Source organism: Bos taurus, chromosome 6 (assembly GCF_002263795.3).
Source record: "Bos taurus isolate L1 Dominette 01449 registration number 42190680 breed Hereford chromosome 6, ARS-UCD2.0, whole genome shotgun sequence".
Classification (NCBI taxonomy): domain Eukaryota; kingdom Metazoa; phylum Chordata; class Mammalia; order Artiodactyla; family Bovidae; genus Bos; species Bos taurus.
This window is the reverse complement of record NC_037333.1, coordinates 98361269-98385147: the sequence shown is the minus strand read 5'-3', so window position 1 is coordinate 98385147 and position 23879 is coordinate 98361269. Positions and strand designations below refer to the sequence as shown.

The 23879-nt window shown below is 41.6% G+C and overlaps 1 long non-coding RNA gene across 1 annotated transcript; it reads left to right on the top strand.

Annotated features, from left to right (window-relative positions):
* Positions 1 to 483: 483 nt before the first annotated feature.
* Positions 484 to 23611, top strand: LOC112447117 (uncharacterized). The gene is made up of 2 exons (XR_003035209.2): positions 484 to 988; positions 23302 to 23611. It is a non-coding gene; the product is annotated as an uncharacterized lncRNA (long non-coding RNA).
* Positions 23612 to 23879: the final 268 nt, after the last annotated feature.

Here is a 23879-nt window from a genome sequence, read left to right as displayed (position 1 = left end):
CTACAAGTTAAACATATATGCGATTCCTTCTACAGTCCCTTACTGCTTAGTATTGTAATTATTTTCCAGATTTTTAAGTTCAGAGAAACCAGGGACATATTCCCAGGAACTAAAATAACTGACAAACAGGAGAGTTTCAAATAACTGTTTATTTGAATACGTGATTGAATGTCTCTGAAGTGTCTGACTTACTCACATGTTTTTCAGAGGATTTTTTTTCTTTAGGAAATTTTCAAAGATAAGTTAAGGGCACCCAAAATAGATCAACTCAAGTGAACTGACTTTGTGGTTGAGTTTTTTTGTTTTTTTTTTTTTTTTTCCCTTAATGGAAACAGATTGTTGGGCCAAGATTGGACACTCTATCTGGACCTAAGAGGAATGTACATCGTCTAGAAATCCTGAAACTGTTGGTGTTGAATTTGTCAGCTCAGTGCATCTTTGAGTTGCCTCTGCTTAAAGAGGGGGTAAGCTTATGTTGTTGCATGTACTCGGGATAAAGTATTTGGGCCCTTTCAGATCCGAGGAAGGGTTTGGATGTGTGCTGGGGTCCAAGTAGTGCAGTTGTAATGGGTCGGGTCGTGCCTTTTGTTTGCTCATTTGCCTATAAGCATTCCCACAGGTTCCGTCACTATGGTAACATGTTCATGTTGCTAAGGTGCCTTCTCCTCCACCCCCAACCATGGGGCGTGATAACAGACTCTAGCTGGCTGTTCAGGGTGCCCCCTTCCCCTTATGGCATGATTGGTACCAGGCTTGGCATGGGACCCAAATCGGGCCCAAGTCCTTCCTTCAAGATTCTTCTATCTGAACCTGAGTCACAACGCAGAAATGATTTGAAATCTGGACTTCTAGCAGCATTCTTCCTGGAAGCAAGAGGGGATAAAACCAAACAGAAATGAGAAACAGAAGGGCAGGTCCTGGTGACAACAGGACATGGAATTAGCCCCCAAGGCCTTGGCTCCTGCAGCTGCTTCTCCAGTTCTGCAAGGTAACACCTTTCTTCTTTGAGACAGTTTGAAACAGGTGTCTATCAACTGACACAGAAAGAGAACCGATTACTAGACCAAGGCTTTGTCATAGCCAAATAGTGTAAACTCCTTTTAAGACACTAGTTCTATGGGGTGAGGTTTTAAGTCTGAACAGCCCAGAAGTCCTCATAAACCTTTATCTTTTTTCTTTGTTTTTTTTAATATAATTGCTTTACAATGTTGTGTTAGTTTCTGCTGTACAATGAAGTAAGTCAGCTATATGCATACATATATCCCCTCTCTCTTGGACCTCCCTCTCAACTACCCCCACCCCACCCATCGAAGTCATTTGCTGCTGCTGCTGCTAAGTCTCTTCAGTCATGTCTGACTCTGTGCAACCCCATAGACGGCAGCCACCAGGCCCCACCATCCCTGGGATTTTCCAGGCAACAGTACTGGAGTGGGGTGCCATCGCCTTCTCCGATCTAAGTCATCATAGAGCACCAAATAAATAGCTGATGGGAACCTCATAAACTTTTTAAACAGTCTTTCTGGAAACTTGAAGATGAGTTGAATTCAATGCATTCATAATTCCAACCACAAGATGGCACCTAAAGCATTCTTCCAAAGACTTCTCAGCCACTCAGGATGATTGCCAAAGTCTAAGATCTTATTTTGGAGAAGGCAATGGCAACCTACTCCAGTACTCTCACCTGGAAAATCCCATGGACAGAGGAGCCTGGTAGGCTGCAGTCTGTGGGGTCGCTAAGAGTCGGACACAACTGGGTGACTTCACTTTCACTTTTCACTTTCATGCATATGCACCACATAGATTCTTACTGATAGCAAAATTGCTTCATTCTAGATGATTCCATATACATTCTGGTAGTCACAGTGTACCTCACAGAGTATCCTGCCCTTAACGACGGTCTTCAGGTGATGGTCAAATCACTAACGTGTTGAACAAATGTGAAAAGGTAAGGTTTGGTCATTTCTTTCAGGATAACAGATGCACCTACAATGTGTTTGGGAAATTAAGTTATATCACCTATTTGCAGGGCAGCAGCAGAGATGCAGACACAGAGAGCAGACTTGTGGACACAGTGGGGGAAAGGGAAGGAGAGGGTGGGACGAACGGAGGGGGTAGCATGAAGACATCTACATTACCATATGTAAAATAGACAGCCAGTGGGAATTTACTGTATGACCCGGGGAGTTTAAACCAAAGCTCCGTGACAACCTAGAGGGGTGGGATGAGGTGGAAGGTGGGAGGGAAGTTCATGAGGGAGGGGATATATATATACCTATGGCTGATTCATATTAATGTATGGCAGAAACCAACACAGTATTGTAAAGCAATTATCCTTCAATTAAAAATAAATAATTTTTTATTTAGTCATATCAACATGTCATATGACAGCTGAGATCTCCTAACTCCTATGATGCACCCATGAAATTAGCCTCATTATCTGTTCTTTCTTCACAGCCAAACACAACTTTAATGAGTTTTAAATCACTTTCCCTGTTGAAACTTAGAGTCACAAGTTTATGTCCCTGTCTCTAAATCAGATTCAATGCCCACCAAATGGCCCAACGGGCTTTCAGGTGGCACAGTGGTAAAGAATCCATCTGCAGTGCAGGAGACCCAAGAGACTCGGGTTTGATCCCTGGATTGGAAGGATCCCTTGGAGAAGGAAATGGCAACCCACTCCAGTATTCTTGCCTCAGAAATCCCATGGACAGAGGAGCCTGGCAGGACTACAATCCATGGGGTCACAAAGAGTTGGACACAATGGAGCAACTGAACACACACACATCATTGGCCCAAGAGGTCTTCTTAAAGCTTTGCCTTCAGTTTTCAGTTACAACCTACTACACATAAAACCAACACAAAAATATACTGTATCTTACAGAATGTATCGCACCAAGCCTCTTGGATAAAATGCAAAGATCTTACCATCAGAATGAAAGTTAGTGAACCCTCTTTACAGGGAAAAGTCTCTCTCCATAGCCCTTCCTTTGATAGTAAAACACCATCACATGTTACATCCTGATCACAATTTGCAATATTCCTGCTTAGCACATGGTACAATTTGTAATTATATGCTTAATCGGAGAAGGCAGTGGCACCCCACTCCAGTACTCTTGCCTGGAAAATCCCATGGACGGAGGAGCCTGGTAGGCTGCAGTCCATGGGGTCGCTAAGAGTCAGGCCCGACTGAGTGACTTCACTTTCACTTTTCACTTTCATGCATTGGAGAAGGAAATGGCAACCCACTCCAGTGTTCTTGCCTGGAGAATCCTAGAGACAGAGGAGCTTAGTGGGCTGCTGTCTATGGGGTCGCACAGAGTCAGACACGACTGAAGCGACTTAGCAGCAGCAGCAGCAGCATATGCTTAATATCATTCTCCCCGTCTCTATAGTTACTATCCCCTTGAGAAAGGAACTGTATCTATTCCGTACCACTAGGTACTTAGCATCAATATTAGGGACTGGCATTCAATAAATATTTACTGAATGAGTAAACAAATGAGTGTCACAAATCTGAGACAATTTCCTGAAGGCAGAGAGTGACTATAAAACAGGTGCAATTATTTATCAGGACAAGATCTATGTCCTGATAAACAATGGCAGGTTCACAGGACAGTTCCAGGGTCCAGTCCAGTTCAGGCTGGGAGAACAGTCTAACTCAGGGAGCCTAGGATCTATGCCAGTCACTGGCGTCCAACTTGTTTCCAGCACACACGCTGCCCAAGGAAGAGGCTAACTAAGAAGTTCTGATCTATTCTTGTCCCAACAAGAGTTCTCCCTAAACTCTCTTGGCCATAGATGGATCAAACCTGACCTGATCTCCAACCCTACACAGGGTTCTTTTTTTTTAATTAATTAATTAATTTTAATTGGAGGCTAATTACTTTACAATATTGTAGTGGTTTTTGCCATACATTGACATGAATCGGCCACGGGTGTACATCTGTTCTCCATCCTGAACCCCCCTCCCACCTCCTTCCCCATCCCATCCCTCAGGGTCATCCCAGTGCACCAGCCCTGAGCACCCTGTCTCATGCATCGAACCTGGACTGGTGATCTATTTCACATATGATAATATACATGTTTCAATGCTATTCTCTCAAATCATCCCACCCTCGCCTTCTCCCACAGAGTCCAAAAGTCTGTTCTTTACATCTGTGTCTCTTTTGATGTCTCACATATAGGGTCATCGTTACCATCTTTCTAAATTCAATATATATGCGTTAATATACTGTATTGGTGTTTTTCTTTCTGACTTACTTCACTCTGTATAATAGGCTCCAGTTTCATCCACCTCAGTAGTACTAATTCAAATGCATTTTTAATAGCTGAGTAATATTCCATTGTGTATATGAACCACAGCTGTCTTATCCATTGATCTGCCAATGGACATCTAGGTTCCTTCCATGTCCTGGATATTGTAAACAGTGCCTACACAGGGTTCTTAACCAATAGACATCTTTATAACTACCTTTTCTCTTCTTGAACCCACTGTTTCCTGGTGAGCTCAGATTTCCCACACTTTTATTAACTGTTTAACCTGGCTCCAGCTTGTCTTCTGCCTGAAAAGGGCTTTTTCTCCACAAGTTAGCAAATATACAAAGTATTTGCATAGAATATGAAGACTGCCCACAACAAAGAAAATACTGAGCAACACTGTACTACCGCTGTACTTCCTAGAGTTTTTTTTTATTATGCTGTGCAATGAAGGAAGCCTGAGTTTTTCCCCTCCTTTTTTTCTTGCTCTACGACACAGGCAGGAACTAACTTCTGCCCCCGACATTGGAAGTACAGAGCCTTAACCACTGGACCACCAGGAAAGTCCTGTTAGAGATATTTAGACTGAAGCAACCAAAATTAACTCTGGGTGACTTAAACTAAAAGCAGTAAATTAGAAGGGCATGTGGTAACTTATCAAGTCAAAAGAAATAGAGAAGTATCAGGCCCCAAGGAGGAAACAGAAGATCTCGGTAGCAGGAAATAACAACCAGATTCTCTTCAAGTTGTCTCCCTCAAAGTGAATCACCTCAGTCCACCTGAACATTTCAGTCCAGACTCCAATTTCAGAGAGGGAATCTGATTGGCCTAGAGTGGATCATGTGATCAACCCTTGGCCCAAGGAGGGGCATCTTGATTGACAGGCCCACTAAGAACCCAGTCAAGGGGGATGCTTCTGCTACTCAAAAAAAAAGGAAAAGACACAGAAGAGTCCATATGTCCCTTAGAGCCTGTAAACCTAGTGTAGATTCCTCTGGGTCCTACGATGTGCCATGTACCCTTGAGCAGAGGGAAGCATAATATTCTTTCAAAAGAGTCTCCACAATAATTGGCCTGATCTCTGAGCTCTGGTGTTTTCCTCCAAGAACATTTTGACAAACAGTACGTGATGATATCATAAGGAAAATGGGAATTAAAAGGGCCATTATCCATATATCTAAAGCCAGATCCTCATGACTTGTTGAAGCAAATCACTTTATCCCTTCATTCATCATGGCTTTGTTGAGTGATTGGGCTGTTTTGACATTTTCCTCTAGAAAAATCTGCCTTCAGTCCCCACACCTTCTCCCCCACCTCCAACACAGGCACAATACACACAGGCACACACCTCTAGGCACTGTGTTTCTGATCATAATGGCAGCAGAAAGAGCTTCAGTCTAGAAATCTGAGTCTCTTCTTCCTCATCTGTAACAGCGTAATTTACATGGATCAATCGAGGGGGTGTATGCAAAGCTGCTTACATGCACAGAAAAATAAGATAGTATTTTTATTGCTAAGAAAGTATTATTTCTGAACTATTTCCCCATTTCAGGGCTTTAACTCCCTCTTTATTCACTCCTCCTTCTTCAGTTTCAGAAGCCTGATGACCAGTGGTGGTTTAGGGAGAGGAGATGGTGGTTTGGTTTTTGTTTTTTTTTTAAACGGCAGAACAAACCAGATAACTCAAATCCCAAGAAGAAAAGTTACAGACTAAAAATAATTGAATATTTTAATATTACAGTTTAATATTAAGTAGCAAGTGATATGGGGGTCTGTTCCCAGGGAGCTCTGAAACGTGTGGCTAGGTTTCCATAGCACCTTGGGGGACCTCCCTGGAGATCCAATGGTTAAGACTTCACCCTTCCACTGCAGGTTTGGTACCTGGTCCGGGACCTAAGATCCCACATGCTACGTGGTGGGGCAAAAAAGAAAAAAAACAAAAATGACACTTTGAATCTAATCTAGTAAAACACACAGCAGCCGGCATGCCTGGTAACTGTGTCCACCTGTCTCCCAGACTAAGCAGGGTAGTCTATTGGCCTACCATCCACAGGAATACAGTCCGCCGGCCATTCTCCAGTGGTCTCCTCTCAGGCTGGTTTTGTTGCTTACACGATTCATCCTATCCTTCCTCGCTTCACAGACCTCAGTTCCCTCTGCATGCAGAAGTGTCTGGTGCCTCCGTCCTTTCCTCTGGCCACCACCCCCACGCAAGTCATCATGGGTCCTCCTCAACCACACTCCAAGGCTTCTCCAATCAATTCCCCACCCGTTCTGGTAACTTGCTCTGTGCAACTTCACTGGCGCCTGTAGGTGAGCCGTGGGAGGAGACTGTGCCTACACACGCCACACCATTCCGCTCTTCTTCAGCTGTGCCATCTTAGTATGGGTCCTGGAACAGAAGGACTTCCAAGGCTTGTTGCCTTAAAGCTCACGTGGGAAATAAGAGGCAGGTCCTCTCCTCTCTGACATCTCCCAGATGAATTAAAAATGTCTCTCCTTTCTCATCCTCCACCTCCACTACATGGTTCAGTGCAGAAGGCTCATCTCAGACACTCAACAGCATCAAAGTCTCGGTCATGTTCTGTCTGAAACTTGGATTCTAACATTAGACTTAGACTTTAATGCCTGTCTGATGGGAAGCTACTACCGCACCATTGCGCATGCTTTCCAGACCACAGTTAGAAAGGTAACTCAATGCTTAAGGCCTCCTTTTTTCTTTCAAAAGTTTGACTTTTCCAATAGGAAGCCTGATTTTCAATATAATAATGAATGCTGCTATGCATTTTTTTTAATCACATAAAACTCAATTTTTACACTTTCTAGGGCCAAAGCAGTGAATGCTAGCAGTAGCCTATGGAGCAACAAGAAAATTGCAGAAAAGAAAAGCATTGGTTATTATTTTGCAGTTCTATCTTGTCACACTAGTCTGTGTGTCACGTGAGGACTTGGAAGTACAAACAACAAAGGCATTTGGATATGGTTTTCGAAAGTCAAATAATAAACTAACACAGCAGAAGTCTTGGGAACTGTATTTAGCTTCACTGAAAGTCAGAGCTCGAAAGACCTGAGAATTCATCTTTGTCTAACCCCCTCCCTGCACACATAAGGCTCTGAAGCTTTGGAAAGCGGGGAACAGATGGAATCAAATGATTCGCCCAAGGACATGGAAACAGACACTCTTTTTTTTATTTTTAGCTACAATCTATTCAGTGCTTGCTCCCTGGCAATCCCTCTGCTGTCACTACATAGTCATTGTCTCATTTACTCCTCTCAGCACTCCTGAGAATTGGTATGATTAAACTCATTTTACAAGGGAGTAGCTGGGGCTTACAGAGGTTAATTTATCTGCTCAATGTCACATAGCTACTGAATGAAGAGCCAATTTGCAATGCCATGATGTTGGACGCCAGAACCCAGGCTTCTAACCTGGGCCTACTGTGTTTCAGATACCATGCCGAGGACTGAGAAAACAAGGAAAAATAAGGTACCCTACATGGCCCTGAGTCTCTGAATCTGCTAACAATACAAGTTCCTGTGGTCTACTACTGTGACCTGCAGTGATAATTTCTATCAGGAAGATATAATCCATCAGGAATAATCCATCAGGAAGATGGATTTCTCCTTGGAAATCTACTCGGTAGCAGCTACTCATTCATGTGCAATGTCGTTATGAGCAAAGATCACAGGACTTGGGGTCTGAAGGCTCTAGTTCTAACCTCAAGTCTGATACCTACTCATCAGTTATGAGTCCTGGGTGAGCCTCTTTTCTCTACCTGCAAAAGTATAAAATTTCCATCCAAGTTAGTTCATAGAACTGTTGTGAATTTCAAAGAAGACCATAGATTGAAAGCCCTCAGCACGAAGTGAAGAATTACTGTATTGATAAATATACATCTGAAGTCATATTGCATATTCTCCTAAAAAGTTTTCAAAACTTATTATAAATATAGTCAGCTCATGAAAATTTTGGAAAGCACAATGTGGTTCATAGTGGGAAGGGAAGAAGGAGGAAGGAAATGAACCACAGATCAATTGAATAGCATTAACCATGTCCTGGCTCAGAAGCAGATTGGTGGTTCCATGTTCAACTTATTAAGTTTCTTAATTATGTATGTGGTGCAGACATTCTTTCTTACATATTAACTGTTGAATAATAAATGTTTGAATTTTTAACAAAGAAAGGAAGGTATTACTGACAAAAAAAATCTGTGGACCCTTTTCTGGAGATCTTTTTATGTTTGGGGTTCTTTTATGGAGGGAGCTTAAGACCACACAGATTTGAAGGATGGAGAGGGAATAAAAGCAGGACCCCTAACCTACTAACCTCTCTAATTCAGACCCCATCAAGTTTCAGCTTTAATACAATTGGGTGCCCACTTTCCATGTTTGAATGGAAAGAGACCATTTCCTTTTCCAAGAAAAAAACTCTCATCTAGTCTAGAGAGATACCACAGTTGTCATAACTATAAATTTATTTGGAAGAACAACTGGGCTTTACACAGGCCATCTGGAGAAGACAAATGTTTCGTGTAAGCATGTGGGAAATTTCACCGACGACATATGCAGCTAAATGAACTGTCTTCAGCATTGCCAAAAAAGAAAATTCCATTACACATGGGGAAGGTATCTCAATCATCACCTTAAAATAAATACTCGTCCATCTTTTAATTTAACTAAAACATATCTAAAATGTAGCTATGTTTCTTTTCAACGTACTGACAACCAAATATACAGCCTCTGCAGAGAGATGCCTTAGGTTCAACTCCACAGGGACAGCTCTGAAATCACTGCATTCATCTGCTCATGGTTTAAAAAAATACATCTTCCTACTACCTCCTCTGGTTTGTACACCTTCCACTCCTCTGAACACTGGATGTGACATCATGGAAGGGTGTTAGACAGTAAATCAGAAATTTGAGTCCTGCCCTCAACACTAATTCACAGTGACCACAAACCCTGTTACCGATCTGTTTTCATTTACTCCCCTCTAAAACGAAGAATAATTCCTTCCCTATTTACATCTTAGAGTTTTCTGTGAAGATACTATTAACACCTCACATAAGCAGAATATTTTATAATTTAATAAGTGTTTAAATATATTATTTCAGTAACAACTTTATGCCCATTTTATAGATTTTTAAAAATTGATGCTGGACCTTCCCTGGTAGTCCAGTGATTAAAAATCTGCCTGCCGATGCAGGGGACACGGGTTCCATCACTGGGCAGGGAAGATGCCACATGCTGCGGGCAGCTAAGCCTGTGCACCCCAACTACTGAGCCCATGTGTCCTAGAACCCATGCTCTAAAAATAAAAATTAAAAATTAAATAACAACAAGAGAAGCCACAGTAAAGAGAAGCCTGCCTACTGCAACTAGAGAGTAGCCCCCCTTGCCATAACTAGAAAAAAGCCCTCATACAGCAACAAAGACCCAGCAGAGCCAAAAATAAATGGGTAGCCTATTCCTCCTCCAAGCGGTCTTCCCGTCCCAGGAATCGCACCCATGTCTCTTATGTCTCCTGCACTGGCAGGCAGATTCTTTACCTGAGCCACCTCGGGCGTCCTCAAAAAAATTAGTACATAAATAAATCTAAATAAACAAATAACAATTTTATTAGTTTGGAACCATACTGTGGGGAGCCTAGAATTCCAGGCTAAGGAACTGACCTTTGTTTGGCATTAAGTAAGGAACCAGGACAGGACGAAAGGGTATTTTAGGAAGCTGAATCTAATGGTGGCTTTGGATTTGGAGAGTTTTGGTTCCAAGACTATTACAGTCTAGCAACGGAGTGAACAGGTCTGAACGCTGCCTGAATGGTGATGACAGAAAAGAAGAAAGGTGTGAGCCCAAAGGAAGATTCCAATTTCGTGTATAGGGCAGGGCAGGGTAAAGGTTCAGAGATTGCCAGACAGGTTGATGGGGAGACAAAGGTGAGAGAGAAGAACCAGAAGACATACAGTATCATGAATCAGAAAAGCAATTAGAATGCTGAGGCAAAGAATTAGAATTAAGGAAAACAAGTGATAAGGAGTGGCAGCCATTTTGAAAAATATAGCAGTAAAATATTTACAAAGAAATATCTTAAATGTATACTAGCTGTGACTCCATCTCAAAAACTGTGGGGCCTTAGGTAGCCTCCTAGCCTCTGTGGGCTTCACTCCTGATCACCTGAAAAATGAGGATAATAATTCTTACATCCTAGGGTCAGGGTCCCTGGTATACAGAACACACAGTAGCAATGACACCTACTTTCACAACTCAAAAGAGTCAGCAAGGAGACTGCCCTGGCCGAGCAGTGATTAGGACGTGACACTTCCACTGCAGGGGTGCAGGTTTGATCCCAAGTCAGGGAACTAAGACTCCACATACCAAGCAAGCCTCACGTGCAAGCCTCGCAGCATGGCAAAAAAAAAAAAAAAATTAAGTAACAATAAAAAAGTCAATGAAACACTTTTTTAAAAAGTAAGAGAAGCAGTGACCACATGCTTGGCTGTGTGGCTCAGACAGATCCACCTATTGAAGCAGCTACAGGTCAAGTTCCTTTCTCTTCCAGGAAATTGCATGAATCTAGCAGCTTTAATGGGAAATCCAACACCAGGGGATAAACAGAGAAACACAGTCTCCTTCAACCCTATTTGACCTCAAGAGTCTTCAAATGCCAACTGCTCCCACTGCTGCCGCTGCTGTGTAGTCACTAAGTCTTGTCTGACTCTGTGACCCCATGGACTGTAGCCCACCAGGCTCCTCTGTCCATGGGGATTCTCCAGGCAAGAACACTGGAGTGGGCTGCCATCGCCTTCTCCAGATAACCTTCCCGACCCAGGGATCAAACCCACATCTCCTGCTTTGCAGGTGGATTCTTTACCACTGAGCCACCTGGGAAGCCCAGTAACTTCCACTGGCCACTAACAAATCTGCCAACATGGCAGGGACCACCTCTGGCCCCTCCACAAGGAGCACTAGAAGCCAGTCTCACAAGCCATGCTCAAAAGCTGGACGCACCAATGTTGGCCACGCCTTGCCCCCGCAACCACCACAATGAGGGGCTGAGACATGTAGCCCAAGACTGGAGGAAGATCTGTAGGCAGACTTAATTCCTGCCCCATGGCCACACCCACAGACAAAAGGGTGAGACAACAATCAAAGCGAAAAATTAACGTTTTTTTCTGCCCAATCAAAAGGTTGTCAGAAAAGGTTCTATTTCAGTGATCACTGAGTGAATGAATGAATCACTGTCTCTAAGCTTTTGTTCAGAACGTTGGGCTATAGATACAGGACAGGTGGTTAATCCACAAAGTATTTTGAACTGCCACTAGAAGATCCACTCTCTCAACTTCATCTGTAAATATAACAACAGCAGAATAAAATCTCCTGAATTGGAATTTATTAGGAGTCGAGAGAAGGAAGAAATGTAAAACCTTTTGATAATATAGCAATTTCCCATTATTTTTTTTTAAAGGTGCTAATTGACATTATTTACTTTCTAAGTAGAACATGAAGTTGAACTTTTGGTCACAGACTTTGGCTTGTGTCTGTGAAACTGGATTTTCTTCTAAGGATGCAAGCAATTATTTGATGAGACCACTTTAGAAGGAAATGAGATCAGTCCTGGGAAATAAATACTTCTTGCTCCAAAGCAAATCTCACTAGAATTCACATAACCACTTGGAAAATACTACTCTTAAAAAAAAAAATTCTGACTTGGCTTCACTTCAGTGATTACTACGCCTTTGTTAGCTGAATGACTTGTGCTGCCAAAGCACATGATTTTGATCCAAAACTACCTCAATGATGTGCTAAAAATAGCAAAGCTAAATGAACTGAACACAGGCGACCAAAGCCAGACTGAGTGTTGAAGGGGTCACACTATAAATAGAAGAAAAGAAAAGAGCAAAAGAAAACAGGGTCAAAGGAAAAGCCAAAATGTTTTTCTTTAATACAGACTGGGATTCCCAGATTACAATGAGAAAATGGGTTACTTCTGTTTTAAAAAATTTTATTGGAGTATATTTTTTTACAATGCTGTGTTAGTGTCTGCTGTACAGCAAAGTGAATCAGCCATGCGTGTATATTTGGCCCCTCTTTTTTTGGATTCCCTTCCTATTTAGGTCACCATAGAGTATTGAGTAGAGTTTCCTGTGCCATACAGCAGGTTCTTGTATCCATTTATACATAATAGTGCATATATGTCAATCCAGGCTCCAGTTCAACCCACTCCTCTTCCCCTCCTTGGTGTCCATACAGTTGTTCTCTATGCCTGTGTCTTTATTTCTGCTTTGCAAATAGTTTCATCTGTACCATTTTTCTAGATTCCACATATATGCATTAATATACGATACAGCTCATGCAGCTCAATATAAAAAAAAAAAAGCAAACAACACAATCCAAAAAAATGAATGGAAGACCTAAATAGACATTTCTCCAAAGAAGACATACAGATGGCCAAGAGGCACATGAAAAGGTACTCAACATCAATAATTACTAAAGAAATGCAAATCAAAACTGTAATATTATCTCACAGCCACTAAGAAGAACAGTACGGAAGTTCCTAAAAAAACAAAAATGGAGCTACCATATGACCCAACAATCCCACTCTTGAGCACATATATCTGGAGAAAACCATAATTTGAAAAGATACGTGTATCCCAATGTTCATTGCAGCACTATTTACAATAGCCAGGACATAAAAGCAACTTAAATGTCCATCCGAGGAATGGATAAAGATGTAGTACAAATATAAAATGGAATATTACTCAGCCATAAAAAGGAATGAAACTGTGCCATTTGCAGAGACATGGATGGACCTAGAGACTGTCATACAGAGTCATAAGGAGAGAAAATTGGTTACTTCTTATGTTGCTTTATAGAAGGTTGCCATGGTTTACTCATTCTGAGATTCTGAGAGTTGTTCTGCAATGCAGCATTCTCTCCTGGACTTCCCAGGTGGCGCTAGTGGTAAAGAACCTGCCTGTCAATGCAGGAGATGCAAGAGACCTAGGTTCTATCCCTGGGTAGGGAAGCTCCCCTGGAGAAGGAAATGGCAACACACTCTAGTGTTCTTGCCTGGGAAATTCCAGGGACAGAGGACCTGATGGGCTACAGTCGAAGGAGTCGAAAAGAGTCAGACACAACTAAACAACAACAAAAGCATTCTCTCCTAATAATAGAGGGTTGTTCACAGAAGAAAAGCACTGACACCAGCCTTCTCATGGCCCCCGTTAAAGTGTAACTACAGTGGAACCTCTAATTCCCAGTATTTTATTATTAAACCCCTTTGAGAATCTGTTCAATTATCCCTTTTATGTTTAGATGTCAGAAACATCTAAAATGGTGTGGGTGAAAGTGTGTGTGAAAATGAAGTGCGTTAGTCACTCAGTCATGTCTGACTCTTTGCAACCCCATGGACTACAGCCTGCCACGATCCTCTGTCCATGGGGTTCTCCAAGCAAGAATACTGGAGTGGGTTGCCATTCCCTTCTCCAGAGGATCTTCCTGATCCAGGGATCGAACCCTGGTCTCCCACATTGCAGGCAGAGTGGTGTGCCCTATATCAAAACCTATCATTCTGCAGCATTAGACAATGTGTGTGTGTTCTGCTGAATATGGGGACTTCCCTCAGGAGATGGCTGGAGTCGGGTATAGATTCATCACAAGAGGTACTGGGGTCTCAAGTGCTCTTTTTCTCCAGCTCACTGCTAAAGGGAGAGGGAGACTTCTGAAAAATCTCCCTCTAGCTCCTGTGAGTGTGTGATAACTTTGTACTGCTCAGGACAGGCTCAGACTGGCTGGCTGTCTGCCCTGACCTTGAACTAAGATTCTGTGCTCTGCAGCTGCTGAAAGAATCCGTGACTCTGAGGTCTGCCTTGTCTAGGGGCAACACCCACACTGGCTTCTCTACCTCAGACAGGTGCTCTGCAGCAGGTAGGAAGGTGCCAGGAGCTCATGGCACAGTTACCTATCTCAGCTGGACTCAGGTTTAATTACATTAATATTTAATTAGCGTGATAATTGATGCTGTCCAAAAAGTACCCTGAAGGAGATATTTAAATTCTATAGTCAATAACAGGTTTATTGTATTTGTTTTATATTTAAACCACTAAAATTAGGCCCTACTTAACTAAAGGGGAAATTCCTAAAAAATACACATTGCACATTCATTGCCCAAAAACGGGCTTTCATTTTTGTCTCGCAGAGCCCCAGGATTTCACAGCGTTGCCCCAGAGAGAACGGATGGAGGCAAAGGGGGACTGAGTGAATGAGGCTCTGGGCATTTGGAAGCCCATCCCTGATCCAGTGAAAGTATTATGTTTTGGAGTTCCAAAGATTTCAGTTGAGGGAAAAAAGAGAATTCCTGGGACTTCCCTGGCAGTCAAGTGGCTAAGACTTCAGGCTTCAATGGAAGGGGCTCAAGTTCAATCCCTGGTCAGGGAACTAGATCCCACATGCCTCAACTAAGCGTTCACATGCCACAACTGAAGACCCTGCCTGCCACAACAAAGACCCAGCACAGCCAAATAAATAAATAAATATTTTTAAAAGTTAAAAAAATTCCTAGCTGGAAAGTTCTTGTGTATGTGCACATATATGTATATAAACTATACATATGTATTTACAAAGCTATTTGTTTTAGGACTGTTTCATTTTCAACATACTATAGCCAAAAATTTAAACTCACTCTAAATATAAACCCATCTAGCTTAAGTAGGGGGAAAATAGTTTATCGATTATTGTATCTCAAAATTCATGGGGTTTTCTAGCTTCAGGCATGAGTGAATGAAGGCTATCAAACTGTACCATCAGGATGAATCCCACTTTTTCTGTCTACTTTCCTCTATGTTGGCTTCTTTCTCAACAAGCTGCTCTCCATGTGCAGCAAAGATGACCCCAGGATCTTGAGATCTACATGTGCAACCTCAGAAAAAAATAAGAACTTATCTCCCCTATATGCCTTTCGCTCTTTCAAAAGACTCTTCTTGACACTCTTGGGTCATCTGTTCACACTGGGAACAAAGGAACTTCTCTAACTGGCTAGCCTAGAGGGGATGTACCAACTTCTGTGGTAGGAGAAGTTGCTTGCTCTCAGTACTGTAGCATGGCAACAACAGGAAAGAATATGAGCAAAAGTAAAGATAACATTTACCCTCTGCGGCACAGTAATATCAGATCTCAGTTTGTTTCATAGTACTACCAGACCTCCAGGAGATGGTGAGGGACAGGAGGCCTGGCGTGCTGCAGTCCATGGGGTCTCAAAGAGTCGGACATGACCTAGCAACTGAACAATAAAAACAACCATCAGATCTCAGTTTTCGAAAGAAAACATAGCCCTAAAACATTTTGAAATTCCTTGTTTGTTAAAGCAAAATCAGAATTCATCCAGGAGAGGACTTCCCTGGCAGTCCAGTGGTTAAGACTTCCAATGCAGGGGGTGAGGCATCGATCTCTGGTAGCATAGCCTATTCCCACATGCCCTGGGGCCAAAAAAGCAAAACATAAAACAGAAGTAATATTGCAACTAATTCAATAAAGACTTTAAAAGCGATCCACATCAAAAAAAAAATTTATGCAGGAAAATGACCCTGTTATTTAGAGTGAAAGTTAAAGTGCTCCTTGCTTAGTCATGTCCATCTCTTTGCAACCCTATGGACTGTAGTCTACTAGGCTCCTCGATCCATGGGATTCTCTGGGCAAGAATACTAGAGTGGGTTGCATTTCCTTCTCCAGGGGATCTTCCTGAACCAAGGCTTAAACCCAGGTCTCCTGCATTGCAGGCAGATTCTTTACCATCTGAGCCACCAGGGATCTTTAAATATGTACACTTATCTATGTGTAATTTAAAGAAACACGTAAGATCAAAAGTAAAGGTTGGAAAAAAGATACACTCTGCAACCACTAACCAATGCCCCTGCTGTCCCCTCCTCAAAATACAAAAAATAGGAATGGCTCTCCCACCTCCCCTTTCTCTGCTTCTCCCTTTCCTGAACCATCCGGTCTTTAGGCCACAGGTGGTGCAGTGTAAGGCGGCCCCCACACCGGGGGTCGGAAGGCTGCTCAGGGTATCAGAACCTGCACAGAGGGCGGAGCTGTCCATGGAGGAAGGAACCACAGGGCTCATTTCATGGGCAAGTGACATGATTCCATTATGATTCTAAAGGATCATAATCATTCACTAGGATGCTATTTGGTGATCCGCAGTCACCAAATAGACTATTTTTGAGAGAAGAGCAGAAGCAGGTTAATCCGATGAAAGATTCTTACTGTAGCCCAGGTGAGAGATGAAGATGGTTTGGGCTCAGGTAGCATTAATAACAGGAGAGAAAGAGTAAATGGCTCTAAAAATAAGAACAGGAAACACTTCACAGACAAACAGTTCTATGGTTATAAACAACCCTCTCCTACTGAGGCTTTTGTTTTGTTTTTGTTGAGGCGGGGGCGGGGGGCGGGGGGAAGGGAGGGCGTGGTGTACCTAGGTGCACATAAGGAATGAGGAATCCATTCATCTGCATTTTCCCTCATTTCATCAGAGAGCACTTACCCTCCAGAGATGGCTCAAATGTCCTCCCTTCCACATGCCCTCTCATCCCCTGCATTAACCACTTCTTCAGACTCCACAGCACTGTGTGCCTGGGCCAAAAAAAAAAAAAAACAACAACAACGGTCTTGACACTTCCTCTTGCGGTTCGTGATGCTTGTTTTCACTTCCAGATTTGAAACTCCTGTGGTGTGGATTCCTATCTTGGGCATCACAGGGCCTCCGTACTAGCAGAGTCAGAATCATCATCTGTATTACCTAAAGTATGTGCTAAATACCTAAACAAAACCACTGTTTAATAAGAGCATTTTCCAGGGCTTCCCTGGTGGTCCAGTGGTTACGAATCCACCTGCCAATGCAGGAGACATGGGTTCCATCCTTGTTCTGGGAAGATCCCACATGCCGCAGCCACACGCCACAACTACTGAGCCTGTGCTCCACAGCAAGAGAAGCCACCACAATGAGAAACCCTCACACCGCAGCTAGAGTAGCCCCCACTCACCACAACTGGAGAAAGCAAGCCCACAGGCAGCGACAAAGACCCAGCGCAGCCAAAAATAAATAATTAAGTAAATAATAAATTAGTTGTTTCAGAAAAAAAAACCCAAAAAAGCATTTCCCAAAGAGAAGTATTAAACCAAGGGATTTATTGGTTAAAGCCACAGCATCTCATTCATCACTCCACTCATTAACCAAATTACTGTAGAACCTCCTGGGTAAGACAGGGTTTCAGAATCCTTCCTCTGTCCCATCCTAAAAAAATTCTGGCTCTTCAAGGACAACCTCAGAACCTGTCTTGAGAACAACCAGCATGGAAAATTCTTTCCAGTTAGAAGTCTGGAACTCTCACTTGTGCCCAATTTAGCAACAATCGGGCCCAGTGGTAAAGAATCTGCCTGTAACTCGGGAGATATAGAATGCAGGAAACATGGGTTCGGTCCCTGGGTCAGGAAGATCCCCTTGAGAAGGAAATGACAACACACTTCAGTATTCTTGCCTGGGAAATCCCATGAACAGAGGAACCTGGAGGGCTACAGTCTATGGGGTTGCAAAAGAGTCAGACACAACTGAGCGATTAAACAAGACGTCAGGGTTGCCAGTATGAGATGGTTGCTATAATAAGCAGGTCTTAACCAAGGTCAAATGTTCAGTCCATTTGGCAATGTTGACTATCAGGCGTGCATTCCATAGATTAGGCTCACTCTCTTCTCCCAGTTACAGAGCTCCATTGAGTTGACGCTATACTCTAGCTATAAGAAGAGTATAATTTTCTGTAAACTCTTCCTAAAGTTACGCTAAAGAATGCATAGGCATTTACTATCCTAGGTTTATACAAAAAAAAAGTTAAAGATCACATTGAATCCCTTGTGATGGTTTTGTCCAAATATGCGCCTTGATTTTTTGCTTTTCAGCTGCTCCTGTGGATTTCTGTAAGCCCAGTAACTGTGTCATTCCTTGTCATTGCTGTGTCCTTGGACCAGGCACACATAGCAGGCACCACGTATGTGTTTTACTTTATAAAGCTAGAGAAACAGCCATTTGAAGGCTTTCCCAAGAAAGCTATCATTCCCAATTGGTTTGTATAACTGGCAAGAACGTATCTTAAGTGAAGGGATATAATTTTGAAAGCATCTCCAAAAAAATTAAATTCACTTATTTTTAAAAGTAGTATCATATTTCACCTTGCAAGGAGACTGACTTTTTGGTCCCTGTCTTCCAGGCATCCCACACCCTAATCATAGCTTAAAGCTCAAAGGGATTCACGGTTTTTCAGCTCACCAAGACAGGGCATAAATATTCTATTTTAAAAGCTGTTTGGGGGCATATTTTCCAAGAGACCATTGAGTAGCCAGAACTGCTGTATGCTTCCTACAACAGCAGAGGGCACCCATCAAGGAGATTTTTGACCCTTGTGAAGAGAAATCAAAGGCTTTGAAGGGACTTCGGCCCACGTTGACTCAGACCATAGACAGTCAGAGACCTTGTCATTCAGCCAAAAATTCAGAAAATATCACTGCACCTGCTTTCAGCTGCCGTCATGCCATTAGGTTATCATATGCAATGTGACTGTTAAGAATCTCAGAGCTTTCCTGTGTTGGTCCGTGTCTTCTTGTTTATCACTTCATCTTACAAAAAACCTTCAGCACAGTACTTAATTTGTAAATTAAGTTCTAATGCTAAAGGAAGCGCTCTGCTCTTTATATTAAAATGACTCAGAGAAACTTTTTAGAAAGCTATTGCTTTCTAGAACTCTTATTTCTACCAATATGCACCCATCCTCTTTGTATATGATAAAAGAAAACTGTTTTGACTACTTCCATTATCTAGCAATGGCAACCCACTCCAGTATTCTTGCCTGGAGAATCCCCATGGACAGAGAAGCCTGGTGGGCTACAGTCAGTGGGGTTGAAAAAAGTCATATATGACTGAGCGACTAAGCACAGCACAGCACATTAACTAGCAAGAAGGTACTCACGCCAAAGACTGGAGGAAGATACATTACCTCGGAAGATAAGCGGACTGGAGAGGCCAGCTATTGGCCTTCATCTTGAGGGTGTTGGCTGAGCCAAGCAAGCTTGAGCAGTGGTTTCCAGAGCCTCAGGGACCATAAAGAAGGCTGAGTGCAGAAGAATCAATGCTTTCAAACTGTGATGTTGGAGAAGACTCTTGAGAGTCCCTTGGACAGCAAGGAGATCAAACCAATCAATTTTAAAGGAAATCAATCCTGAATATTCATTGCAAGGATTGATGCTGAACTGTAGCTTTAATTCTTTGGCCACCTGATGTGAAGAGTTGTCTCTTTGGAAAAGACCTGATGCTGGGAAAGACTGAGGGCAAGAGAAGAAGGGGCGGCAGAGGATGAGATGGTTGGATGGCATCACTGACTCAGTGGACATTAGTTTGAGCAAACTCTGCGAAATAGTAGAGGACAGGGAAGTCTGGCATGCTACAGTCCACGGGATCACAGAGTCGGACACAACTGAGCGACTGAACAACAACAAGGACCTAAGGGACCAGATAAAAAGTTGAAGGCCAGCCCATGGTGAGAAGTCTAGTAGAAACTCTTTCCCTGAAGGGTGGGATCTCAAAGGACCACATCTTTTAAGTAAGGAGAAAGAAGAAATCACCCATCCTTCACTCCTAGATGCCAGCCCAATAAATTGCCTGTGTCAAACCTTAGTGCTAAGTGAAAGGGAAAAATAATTTCCCCCTAAGGATTTAAAACCACTTGGCAATTAAAAGAAAAGAATTACTCATAAACATAACAATATGGACGAATCTCAAAAACATTAGGCAGAGAATTCAAAACCACCAGATGACCTCATTTGGGTTGACAAGCCACATTCTCACTATATACACGGTTCAGTAAGTCTCAAGCTAGTCAGTATAAAGTGGTGCCAGGTTGACTGTACCCTAGAACAGAGGTAGGCAAACCATTCCAGGTGAAGGGCCAGAGAGTAAATATTTTAGGCATTGTGGGTGATCCGGTCACTGTTGCAACTGCTCAGCTCTGCAGTTGTAGCACAGAAGCAAACAGACAGTGAGTGAACAAACAGGTGTGGCTGTCTTCCAATAAAATCTTAAAAATCTTTAAAAAATATTGCACAAGGTCCAGCCTATGGGCTATAGTTTGCTTATCCTTGATCTGAAGGCCTGAAGCTTGAAGATAAAAATTCCAAAGATGACATCATCATGAAAACTCTCTAAACACACAAGAAATGACTCCCTTAATGAGAAGCCACAGGGGGGAAAAAAAAAGACTCAGACTCAAGATGTAAGACTTTGGAATAGGTGGAAAAACATATAAAATCTGTATGTGTAAGATGCTCCGAAACTTACTGAAGAGTAAGCACTCTTGAAAAAGAACCAAATACACAAGGAACTATATTCAATCTTATAATAACTTAGAAAAGAATCTGAAACAGACATATAGATGCAGATATAGATATGTGAATAACTGAATCACTTAGCTATACACCTGAAACTAACACATTATAAATCAACTACAGTGCAATTTAGACAAAAAAAAAGAACAAATAAATGTATATGCAAAACCGAAATAGACTAACAGGTCTAGAAAACAAATTAGTGATTACCAACGTGGAGAGGAAAGGGGGAAGGACAAATTGAGGGTATGAAATGAACAGACCCAAACTACTGTGTATAGAACAGATAAGCTACAAGGATAAGCACGTCTTGTAACAATTTTTAATGGAGTATAATCTGTAAAAATATTGAATCACTATGCTGTAAAACTGAAATGAATATAAAACCGTATTTTAATAAAAAAATATTAAACACTGTGATTTTTAAGCAATACGCCCTTTAGAGAACTATATTTTAAAACCTTCAAGTAATAAAATACCTTGCAGCCTCATAAAAATTAAAATGAAAAATTAAAAGAAATATAACTCATAAAAATGAAAAATATAAAAACTGAAATTAAAGACTCAATGAAGGGACAGAACAGCAAATTAGGCAGAAGTAAAGAATTAGTGAAATGGTACAATCATAAGATTGTCCAGAAAGAAGTCTAGCTAGAGGCAAAGAAATGGAAAGTATAAAAAAGAGAGATTAAGAGACATACAGGATACAGTGAGAAAGTCTAGCACTTGCTTAATCAGACTTCTAAAAAGACAGGAGAGGGCAAGTGCGACAGAAACATTATGGAAAGGAATATCTGAGAATTGATGAAAAATACTAAACCACAGATGAGAAGTCAAGTCACAAGCAAGATAGACAACAAGAGACTCACACTGAGTACATCACAGGCAAGTGGTAAAAGAACAAACACAAGTCACCTTACATATGCTCAAAGAAACACCACCTTCAAAGAAGTAATACTCATGCCTCATAGCTGACTTCTCAGTAGCAACTATGGGATGATCCTTAACGTCATTAGAGAAAAATAACTTGATATGAACATAAACTTCTACATCTAGCAAAAACTTTCAAGAATGTATACAAATAAATAAAACATTCAGAAAAACAAAAACCCAATTTGCCACCAAGAGACTCTCATTCAGAAAATGATCCCACATGGAAGGACTGAGATAAAGGAGGTAAGGAATACAAAGTAGTCAACAGATGGGTAAACACTGTGTAAAATTACAAAAAAGATTACGATGGCAACAATGATTATGATATTTTGTGATTATATAAGCAATTTAAATGCATATCATATAAATTCATAGAAGGAATGAATGACTGAAATTCTAAGTCCCTGTTTCATTCATGAGTGTAAGGATAGTGATCAATTTTAGACTTTGGCAAGTTGAAATTTATAATGTAACCACAGACGAAAACAAACAAGACCATTAAACCCCAACTTGAGTAGAGAAAATGGAAAAAGAAATAAATCCAAAAAAGGGCAAGGAGAGAGCTATTTTTAAAAATGTAAGAAAGAAAACAGGGCTTCCCTGGTGGCTCAGTGGTAAAAAACTTGCCTGCCAATGCAGAAGATTCGAAGTCAACCCCTAGTCTGGGAAGATCCCCTGGAGAAGGAAATGGTAACCCACTCTGGTATTCTTGCCTGGAAAATCCCATGGACAGAGGAGCCTGGCAGGCTACAATCCACAGGGTTGCAGAAGAGTTGGACATGATTTACTGACAAAACAACAAACAACAAGAAAGCACAAAATTAAGATTAAAAATACAATTTAAATATTACTACACTAAACGTAAATGTTGCTTTCATGTAGTGCTGATAGTATAATTTGTGTAAAATGGTACACCTTTTTGAAAATGTATGGCTGTTTCAACGCTGAAGTTGAAATATTTATACCCTACCCTAGAACAATTCCTACTATACATACAACTAGAGAAAGTCCGTAGCATGTCTACCAAGAGATACACAAGCATGTCTCAATACACTAAAAAGAACCCTACTGTCCACTGACTATAAATGGAGTAAGTTGGTGAATTTTTCATACCTTCCAGGATACAGTCATGTTCTACTTATTGGCTTGGTAACAAATATGCCAATAACAAAGTATGTGTTTTTATCATTGCCCTTAAAGGATACCTGCACATAAATGCACACACATACATTTGTGTGTGCTCTAGAATTTCACAATAAATAAAAAGAAGACAAATGAGAATCAGAGCAGTAATTGGTCAAAGACTGAAAAGCTGATGAGTGCTATAGTCACAATTAGAAAATGTCTTTATGACTCTTTATCTCATCTTAACCATTACTCCAAAAATAACATCAAACACCAGTAGCATCAATCCATTGGAACCCAGTATTCAAAAAAAAAAAAAAGCAAGCATACAGCTTTTGTCAAGTTCCTAATAGGGTCCCTTGTTTTCACACCTCATCCTCCCTGTGGTCTCCCATCATAAGCCACTAGACCCACCCAGAAACAGGTTAGATCTGCAGTACCACATTTTAAAAAGTACCATATTTCAGAAACAGCTATTGAGAGCAACTCTGGTCGAGGCGGCCCTCATGACCCCAGTACATTATCTGTAGTCATGATAAACCAACAGCCCTTATTGTGTATTTCCAGATATCAAGAGTGCCCGAAATGCAGCACGTGCAAATCACCAAGTCGACTAGACCTTGGCAAGTCTGCCTCTACTAGAAAACTTTCCTCATCACTGGTCTTTGCTCCAGGCTGTGAACCAGGACTGTTTCCCCTATGCTCCGAGGATTATTTGCTCATTCAGACATGGCTGCTCATCGAATCCCAGTATGTGCCAGGATGTTTCAGAAACCCTTGGTGTTCCTGAAACCCAGTGTCTATAAAGGTCACCAAGACAAAGGGTAGGAATAAAAAAGGGCCATCGCATTTTTTTAGGTGATGGCCCATCACAAGACTCAATGAATGAATCTGTGTTAGATGAAAGGGCTTATCTAATGGGATTTTTTTCTACCAAATCCTGCTTACCCTTCATACACCAATAGTTACAGAAGTCCCAGGAATAATATTTCTAAAGTGGGCATAAAATAATATAAAGAAAGGCAAGTCAAAAATGAAAAAAAAACAAACAAACAGGTGTTCTAGGGAACATGAACTAAATCTGAGCAGTATTTGCTTTCTAAAAACATGTTTTCAGTAATACTGTAATTCCTAAAGCAACTTGA